Genomic DNA, 10,434 nt, shown 5'->3' with positions numbered 1-10,434 from the left:
GGCAGGAGGAAGTGGGCAATAGCCACCACCCTAGGAGAGCTGAACCCCTTGTTGAAGGGACAATCCCAGGATAACAGAGGTAGAAGGACCTCATTGAGTATTTCTTACTGATGGGGCATCTAAGGTCCAGAGAAAAGTGACAAACTTTAGGTCATACAATAAAGCTGGACCTGAAATCCACTGTATTCTTTCCACCTACCTATCAGGCTTCCCAAGGGTCAGGCGAAGGAGTTAAGGGAAAGACCAATGTCCACCTGAGCTAAGTGACCTCACCCACCACAACTAGCGCCAGGAGTTCAAGCCTGGCATTGCCAGGGCATTGTAGCTGGGTGTCACTGGGCCAGGGCACAGGCGGATGACAGGAGTGAGGATGGAGGACAGAATTGATAATGTGCTCCCCTGCATCAGGGGTCCAGTTCTCCTTCATTCCCCAGGAGCCTGGGGGAAGAGGCCCTTCCAATACTGGTAGAAAGGATAAGGTTAGGCCTCAGGAAGGCCTTCCCAGTAAGATAGTAGGATGGGCCAGTATGCTGAGGAGGCCTTCGCTGGACTCCAGGAGGGAAGGTTCAGCGTCTTGGAGGTGCTGAATTGCTTCTCATGGGTAAATAGGCATGGGTCACATTAGGGGGTTTCATTAGCAGGTTGGGGATAAGGCTGGTCTCTTCACCCTTCAACGCCCCCATCCTGCACCAGTACTCAGGCAATGAAGTGTGACCCCCCCCCCAAACTCATTCAAGTCCTGTTCATACATCATCCTTCCTCCTGGGCTGACAGTCCTGGCAAATGGCCCGTTATCATGTCTCTCCCTCTGCCCTCCTGAGCGGGGCCTTAGGAGTCTGTTCTCTGAGGACTCCCTGCTGACCCTCCCCTGGCTGTCTGCGGTCAATGGATCCATGCCATGAGAGCCCTCTGCTGAGAACATGCTGGTCAGGGTGTCTTGTGACCATCCCCCAGCAGGTCAAGTGCCCAGCAATGGATTGGATAATGATAGTGGTATTGATAGCAATAATGTGTGGCTTCGGCAGAGGGCCCTTCATTCTTTCCTGGCCCTTTCGCTTGTATCACATGCAAGGTAGATAACCCCACCCTCCACCCCGCTCCCAGGGGTGGCAGGTGCTGGGCTAGCATGGGCATGTGTATATATACAGGGATGTGTGAGAGCATGAGCTTCCTGGTCCAGAGACTCACCACAGGGCCTTTCTGCAAACATCAAAAAAGATAACCCAGCTGGCCCAGAGAGAAACAGCATTAAGCATTTTGAAGGGAGAGAGGAGAGTTAGAGGGAAGATGTGTGAAGCCAGAGAGGGAGGGAGGGGGAGGAGCAGATGGGGTGAGGAGGAAGGAAAGACAAGGGCCTTGGGGAAGGATGGGGTGGGGGGAGGAAGGGAGAAAGAAATGGAAGAGAGGAAGAGGAAAGGGCGGGGAGAGCTCTCTTTGTGGTCCTCTTGTATGGGCCGCTCAGGAATCATTAAGAATCAGGAAAGGAAGGAAATGTGTCCGGGCTGGGGGACTGGGGTGCACACCCAGAGGATACCACACCCAGTTGGCTGCTACTGTTCCCCACTTTCTCTGGGCTCAGGCTGCTCGCCCACAGTTGGAAGCCCTAGCCCTCCTCTTCTGGCCGCCTGGCTTTCCAGTTCCTAGTGCCTCCCCAACCCTGTTCAGCCACCCACACTCTTACTGTTTGCGTGCTTGTTCCAGCTTTGCCTTCTCAGTGTGCTATGACCTGGATCTGGGTCTGGTCCCCGCCCCACAGCCATACTAGGGGCTCTTAAGAGCTTCCAGAAGAATTAGAAAAAGTGTCCCTTTCTCTGGGCAGATACAGCTCTGTCCAGACCACACAAGGCTTGGCAGGAGGAGCCGAGACTTGCCATCAGTCCCCTCCTCTCCCCTAGGAGCCCAACACTTGGGAATCCTGACACCCACTTCCAAAATCCGCACCCTACCTCTGATTCTGCCATTGGTCTGTGAGCAGAAGCATGCCCATGCCGCCCACATCCTGCAGCGTAGCCCTCGGGCCGCGGGCCACCTGAACTGTCATCCCCCATGTGCCTTCAGAATACAGTCCCACAGAACCTGTCGCAAAGCGCCCACACCATTTGAACATCTCAGGCCTCTCTCCCGGGAGTAGCATTTCCCCTATCCTGTCCTGGGAGCTTCTGTTCATCCTCCAGAACCCAGTGTATATGCTTTCTTCTGTGAAGCCTTCCCAAGCTATCCCTCAACCCCAGCAGAGCTGGGCGTTCCTACCCCCAAGCGCTCTTACTCCTTTTTTCTAGGTTCCGGGTGTTGGGCCCAATACCCTGCTCCCTGGAGGAACCCTGCCCTTCCTATTCCCAGTCCAAAGGCAGAAGACTCCACCCAAGGCTGCCAGGCTCACTTTCTTACATGCCAGCTCATCTAGAACCCCACTGGGCTTCTCCCGTCCCTAAAGCTTACAGACTCAGGGCAGAATGGGGAACTGGAAATCCAAGTGGCCCAGAGGTCTCCCCACCCCCACTCTGCCCTCACCGGGGCTCTGCCTGCCAGGAGATTCCCAGCACATCTGGTTGTACTTAAATCATCCAGCGCCCAACTGCCCAGGCATGTTGCCCGCTTTTCTCCCCTCTGCTCTGGCCTTCTCCTTTCCTAAACTAGCCTCCCAGACCTCTCCTCCAGGATGACTTCCCTGATTGGCCAGCCTCGGTATCTGCAGCCCACCCTTGAACCTGATCCTCTGTGGGTCGGGGTCTGGGAGGGTATGCACTCAACGCGGCTCAGTGTGTGAAACCCCGTTCTTTCCAAGCCTTGGTCCTGGATAGAAACCTGCCCCCAGGCCCGGAGGGGAGCTGACCAAGGGCCTCTCCCCTGTGCCCTTGGCCTCCAAGGTGGCTGCCTCCAGTTACTGATGTGTGTAGTGGGGAGGTAGAGTGTTCCTGCCTTTTTAAAGCTTTAGTTCAGATCCAGGCAGAGCTCTTCCCATGACAATTCTTGCTGTCAGCCATTTTCCAAAAGGCTTTGCTAATATTAAAGAACAAAAGGGAAACGAATACAAAGAACACAGTAAGTATAAAAAGACAGTCTACAAAGAACAGGTTTGTGGATCTGCCATGACCTGCTTCACCAGGGCTCCAGGCTTGAACATTCATTCATTCACTCAATAGCATGTACTGGTGGCTAAGCATACTAAGTTCTAGGAGTAGAGACTTGAATAAGACCACAGTGCTCCCTAGAGAAACTCTGGTCAGTGGAGGAGAGAGACAGGTGGACGAACAAAGTAAGATGCTGTGATGGACCGGCGTGGGGAGGCAGTGGAGTGCAGTGGTTGAAGATCAGAGACCCTGGGTTGAATCCTGGCTCCGCCACTTTCCTGCTGCCGGGTGGGGGCGGGGGAGGAAGGGTGGTGGCACTTAACCTGCCGGAGTCTGTCCCTCATCGGTAAAAGGGGAATGACGTAACCTGAGAGCATCCTCGTGGGACTCACGTAAGATGACATGTGTGGAAGTGCTTCGTGAAGTGCTGAGGTGTTGCCATTGTTATTAGGCTTGAAGTTGCCTGCCTGGCGTCCCTTGCTCATTTTTCCACGCTGCCCTCTGAGGGCATCTGCCACATTGGAGAAACTTCTCCTGTGGGGGCCACCGAGCCCAGGCAGCAGCCAGTTAGCATCCACACCCACATGTACTTTTGTTACACAAGGAAGACACATTTTTACAAAAATTAGAAAAGATAGATAAGCACAAAACAAAACAAACATCCTGATCCCACCATAACCGCTTGTAAGTGTGTGGAGCAGGCCAGGTATTATTCTAAATGTTGATATGTAAAGAGAGAGATCTCCACACTATTTTGTAACCTGTAGACAAATATTTTGAATATATTTTCTCTGTCTATAAATACTATTATACAACATGATTGCTGACAGCTTAATATTCCATCATGTGAACATGTAAGAATTAGTTTTTCTTTGTTGTCGATTTTCTTTTCCAGATGTAAAAGCTTGACAAAGAGACTTGTAACATCCACCTTGTTGCATGTACCTTATTAGGATAAATTCCTAGTAATAAGATAGTGAGAATGCATATTTTTAGCTTTCAGGAGCTGCTAGCCCAGGCCTCTGGGCGGTGCTGTTACACCTCCTCCAGGCAGCCTTCCCAGACTGGCCTTCCAGAGCCCAGTGCATCTCCCAAGGCCACCCCTTTCCCAGTAGCTGCATCCCTTAGTGACCTGGCCTGGAAACCCTGTAAAGTGCTCAGAAGGCCAGGCTGGTGAAGGCCAGGAGGGGCCCTGGGTCGAAAGCACAAAGCCGGCTTGTCTGAGGCACGAAAGAGGCCCCTCCCCTTGGGGCTTCTGGTTGAACATTCCTCCCAGGACAATGGCTGCCTCGGAATCCTGAGAATGAAGGGGGCCAGGTGGCTTCCCAAGTCCAACCCCACCAAAATGGAAAGAAGGGGCACTTGCGTTGTGGGTGGGGTGAGGAGGGGCTGTGCATGCAGGCCTACAGTCTCCTCCCACCTGCTCCGTCCTTTTACCAACTCTAAGCCACAGCAGCAGGAGTCCTGCCCAGGCACCCCTTCCCTGTGGAAGTCAGGGGAGCCCTACTCTATCTTTAGGCCCCTGCTTCCTCAGCTGTAAAATCAGGGGCTTGGATTCAGTGGCTGCTAAATTCCCCACAGATCTAAAATGCCCTAATGTCATGGCTAATACACACAAAAGCTTTGGAGCCAGACTGCCTGAGTTTAAATCCTGGTCTGCCCTTTCCCTGCGAATTTAACACACTACCTGAGCTTTCCCATCTGTAAAGTGGGTGGAGGATAGATGGCCCATCCCTCCCTCAGGGGGCTGTCCGGAGGAGGGATGAGAAGATGCTCTTGGGACAACTGGCTGACTGAGCGAAGTCTATGAATGATGACTCACACTTAACTCTGACGCTAACTGGATTCTCAACCCCAGTCCCCTCTCAGGCCCACCCTGGACATTTGCCAAACAATTGGCCATACCTCTGGGAAATGAGGGGCAACCGATGCCCCAAGGAAGCCTCCATTTTGCATGTTTTCATGTCCCCATGTATGAACCATAAAGCTGTAAAGCTGTAGAATTATAAAGGCTTTTGGGGGCAAATAAAATTTGAAAGTCAGGAAAACTCCTGTGTCAGGTCACATGTCTTCATTTTTGTTTGGGAAATGTAGGCATTTCCAGGACAGCATAGGATTCCATGCTCTTAATAACCCGTTGGAGGATTAGGGCTAATGCACTTAAACAGGGAACAGTGGGGGTTTCCTATCAATATTTTCGAACTGTTTGCCACACACTCCTGCCCACCCTCCTCCCACTCTCCTTTGTACACTTGCTCTTTCCTTCTCCTTACCCATCCCCTCCTCAATTTCTACTGTTATACTCCCCCAGATTAAAACTCTCTCCTGCAAATACCAGAAAACTCCCCTCACAGTGGCTTGTCCAATAAGGAAGATGCACGACCATATTTTATCTAACTGAGATGGCAGTGATGTTAAGAAGCGCTGTTACTTTATGTACCACGGGAAAGGAACTAGCACTGCCAATCACACTGACACAAAGATTTCTTATCACTTAGAATCTTTATTGTAATTTGTTAAAATGCTCTTTTAGACCTACATGAGGTTATATTTTTAATATTTATTACTCTTGCACGGGTATACTAAGAAAAACAGGGGTGAAATAAATTGGTTAAGATTTCCTTTAAACTTTATAGAGTTCAGAGTCTGGTCCTTGGAACCACTGTTCACCTCTGAGCTGTCAGTGTCTGGTTTTCCATGCAGGCTCATCATCTGGGCCGTCATGAGTACTGGTGCTACAGCATTTCTTAAGAGAAACTAATGCTCTACTGAACTAATTATCTATCGCTGTGAAAAAAAAAATTACCCCAAATCTTAGAAGCTTAAAGCAACAAACATTTATCATCTTATAGTTTCTATGGGTCAGGAATCAAGAAGTGGTTTAGCTGGGTGGTTCTGGCTCAAGGTCTCTTAGGAGGTGGCACTCAAGCTGTCAGAGGTGGGGTATGGCGGGGGGGCAGTCCTTGGGGCTGGAGGACCCCCTTCCAAGCTCACGCACACGCTGCTGGCAGACCTCAGTTCCTAGCTGGCTGTTGGCTGGGTCCCTCAGTTAGTCATCCCTGGGCCGCTCCGCAGGCCGTCTCGTGGTCTGACTGTCTTCACAACAGGGCAACTGGGCCTTCCCAAGAGCAAGTGACCCAGACAGGGCACAAGCTAGCATTCAAGACAGAAACCACAGTCTTTTTAAAACCCAGTACTGGAAGTGACGTACCTTGACTTCTACCCTATGTTATTGGTCACAAAAATACCAACCCAGAATAAAGTGGGGAGGGGCTACACAAGGGTGTGAGCAGCAGGAGGTGAGGACCACTGGGGGCCATTTTGCAGGCTGCCTACCGCATCCTTCTAAGCCACTGACATCAATTCCGGAAGTTTTGATGCTGGCAGACGACCTTGCCAGAGAGTTGATAAAAGTTTCTGGGTATTAGTTAGGACTCCAGGAGTTCTTACGTGGTCTGTGGAGTGAGACATCATAGGGCTATAGCTGTCCTGACAACTATAGTTGTCACGACAGCAGGAAAGTCACCGGGTTTGCACATGTGTAGAAGGGACAGCTAAGCACAACTGTTGTGTGACTGACCGCAGATTAAGATACTGTGGGTTTTAAGATATGCAATAACTTCAGAAATGTTAAAAATGTGACCAAATGTGTACTTTAGAAGGATCAAATATACTTTACCTAAGCGTGAGAAATGGTAGCTTCAGAGTTGATTAATTCAGAGACTCAGCACCCCCTTCAGAGGCCCAGGTTCCTTCTGTCTTCAACTCTAACACCCCCAGCATGCCTGCTGTGCCCCGGGGTGGTTCTCCTCAGTCACACAGTGGCCGATGCAGTTCCAGTCATCCCACAAGTTCCCAGCTATTACTCCCATGTCTCTTTTAAGAGCAAGAAAGCCTTTCCCAGAGACATCCAGAAGATGCTCCCTCTTGTCGCATTGCTACTGCCTGTGTTAATCAGGATTAGGTCCAGTTGCACGTGTTAGCAAAACTCAGAATGATTTATACAGGATTAAAGTTTATTCTTCCTCAAACACAAGAAGCATGAAGATAGGTGGTGCTGATGCGGTGGCACCGCAGGTTCACTGTCATCAGGGACACAGGCGCACCTCTCGTGTGATTTCATTCTCAAATTCACCTCGTGTTCCAAAATGGCTGCTAGAGTTCCAACGATCAGATATTCTACAGAACATTCCTATTTACATTTTATTGGTCAGAATTTGGTCACATGTACACACCTAACTGCAAGAAAAACTAGAAACATTTTTTTAGCAAGACACGGTATCACCAAGTTAATTAAAATTTGACTCTTTATTATGAAAGAAGAATGAATGTTAGGTGGCCACAATCAGCGTCTCGCGCTGCCCTCCCGCCTCAACCAAGATTGATGGTTTGCATCAGGTTTGCAATTACTAAGATTGATGTAGATGCATCAGGATTTACTCCTGGGTTGGACGCATGATTATGTTCCTTGATAGGTAGCTCTGAACAAAATCTTAATTCTGTTAATGAAGAAGAAGCAGTTACTCTTGGTTATTTACCAATAACCATTGTCCTCTTTTCTTGCTAAAAGAACCTTGATTTTGCTCAAGGACCAGACTGCCGTGTTCTTCAAGGAAGGCTGAGTCCCTCCCCAGCCCCAGGGGTAAATCTTGATTAGTCTGAGACAACCATGGGAATCCCATTCCCTTTGCCAGTGTTCGGTTTAAGAATTGACATGTAATATGATTCTGGCCTGTGAAACATGAGGGGATATTCTTTGGGATACTTCTCGAAAGATTTCTCAGAAGCTAAAGGAGAAACAGCTTTTCTTGGCCTTTGAAAGGTGTTGTCTGCATGTAACGTCTGGAACTGCAGCAGCCATCCTGTGACTTTCAGAAAAGTGAGGGTACAAGGACAAAACCCAACGTGATAGGATGGTAGAGAAAAGAGAAAGAAATATGGTGGAATATTCATAGTATGGAATTCTTTTCAAAAGTAAAAATGAATTGGTATACACATATAGAAAAGAATGAATCTCAAAAACATTGGAGAAAAAGAACCAGACACAAGAGAGTATATATAATTTGGTCCTACTCGTAGGAAGGTCTAACACAGGGCATCCAACCTTTTGGCATCTCTGGGCCGCACTGGAAGAAGAAGAGTTGTCTTGGGTTACACAGTAAATACATTGTGACATGTAATCTAAAAACAAAAAACCAAAAAAAAACCTCATAATGTTTTAAGTAAATTTACAATTTTGTGTTGGGCTGTATTCATAACCATCCTGAACCACATGTGGCCTGCGGGCCACAGGTTGGACACCCCTCGGTCACCTGCAAAGCTGAACTATGGAGGTAGAAATCATATCAGTGGTTCCCTGTGGCAGGGGGCATATGGACACAAGAGAGAAATTTCTGGGGTGATGTCAATGATCTATACATCTTGATTAGAATGGTGGCTACCAGGTATGTATTTGTCAAAACTTATCAAACTATACTTTTAAAATCTGCATTTTACCACATGTCAATTATATTTCAATAAAGTTGATGAAGGAAGGAAGGAAGGGAACCTAGGTCCTTGATAACATTGTTGAGTCACTGAATTAACCAAGATGGCCCTCACCTTGGAACTCCTTATTTTGTGACACAGTAAATAAACATCCTTACGGTTTAGGCCATCTGTAAGTTGGGTCTTCCGTAACTTGAAGTCCAGTCCCTCTTATAAAATGGGGGAGAGGCACCTAGAAGTCAGGACATAGATCCAACCTGGGAAACTGTGGGGCTCAAAGAACAGCTGGAAAAGGCAAGAGACTGAAATTCTTCTGCTTGATCTGGAGGGGTCTGCTCCCCACCCACCATCGTAGTGAGCCCAGTATAGCTGGGGAGTCGTTCTTCTCACCTTCCCTGACCTCTCCACCCCCACCTGCTCTCAGGACTTATTCTCAGGCTTCTGGTGACAAGTAAGAGAAAATACAGGAAACTCAGCACAGTGCTGGGCACATAGTAGGAGCTCAATAAGGCTCCTGTGTTACCTCACCTGGCCCTGGTGAGGATGATCAGGGCCTGAACCTTGCAGAGGTGGAGAGAGAGGAGGAAATAGAATTCAGAAACCTGTAGTAAGCAGATCTCAGGACTGTGGGTGACTGACGACGCCCAGGACTCGGGCTTGGGGGACACTGTGGATGGGATTGTTTCTTAGGTTTTTGGCAAAGATTATGGGCGATACTGTTTTTATCACCGGGTAGGTGCTGGTAGAGGAGATACAGAATATGAAAGGAGGAGATGACTTGGGGAATAAGAAGAAGAGGGTAAGTTGAGTTTGAGATTCCTGAGAGTGGTGTAAAGAGGTGAACAGGAGCAGGGCTCTGCCGCAACTAGCCCTGCGATCCTGGGCAAGCTAGCCCTTCTCTCGGAGCTTCAGTGTCCTTATCTGTAAATCAGGATTTCTAAGAATACCTACCTCATCAGGTACTGTAAAGGCTGGATGAAACAGTATGTTCCAAGTGTTTAGCATCGTACCTGGCACATAGTAGGTGCTCATTAAATAGTGATAATTTTGGTCATCCTGCCTCATCTGCCTAGATGCGAAGCCTCATGCTGAGCTACGGCTGCTGTGTACCAACTATAGCTGACATGTAGGAGAGTCTTGAGCTCACACTTTGCCTTCCTCTCTTTTTCTTTGACCCAGTTCCTCCCTTCTTTCGAGTCTCAACTTTTTTCCTCCCTCTTCCAGGAAGCCTTCCTTGACTAACGCACCCCTCCCCCCCCTTCCCTGCCAACCCCTCCACAAGCCCCCCCTATAGGGGCTGGCCTCCCAATCAAGAGTTCTATTCACTCTCTTCCATTGCCCATCCCTCAATAAGGACCAGTCCAGCTCAGATTAGACCTGGACCTAAGGGGATGCTTACCTAGGAGGCGAAGGATGCTTGATCTGAGTCCCCGGATGAGGACTCAGGAGGGGGTGGGGGCTGGTGAGGGGGAGGCCACCTGCCAGAATGGCAGCAGACAGGCCAGCTAAATCCTTGACCTATGATTTAAGGGGTCGGGCATAGTTCAATAGAGCACTCCAGGCTGAGTCGCAGCTCATTCACACGGGTCAGGGGGATAAGGAACTGGAAGGGGAGGGGGCGCCATTTCCCTCAAGAGCCCCTTGGAGTCATTCCCTGTTCTCTGAAGCATAATCCAGCATCCTAAAAACACACAAGCCCCAACAGCATCAGGGCAGAAGCCCCCTCTGAGAGGTGAAGGGGTAAGTGGGAGCAGGGAGAGGAGGTGAATCAGGGAGGTGGGAGAGCCACGGAGCACAGGGAATCACAGTTCGAGGCAGACAGTATGGGCTCAATAAGGCTCCTGTTTGCATTAATCGCAGAGCCCTTTGTTAGGTT

Source organism: Pteronotus mesoamericanus, unplaced genomic scaffold, assembly GCF_021234165.1.
Source record: "Pteronotus mesoamericanus isolate MK-2021 breed Mesoamerican mustached bat unplaced genomic scaffold, CSHL_Meso_final scaffold_21, whole genome shotgun sequence".
Taxonomy (NCBI): domain Eukaryota; kingdom Metazoa; phylum Chordata; class Mammalia; order Chiroptera; family Mormoopidae; genus Pteronotus; species Pteronotus mesoamericanus.
This window is presented reverse-complemented; position numbering follows the sequence as displayed.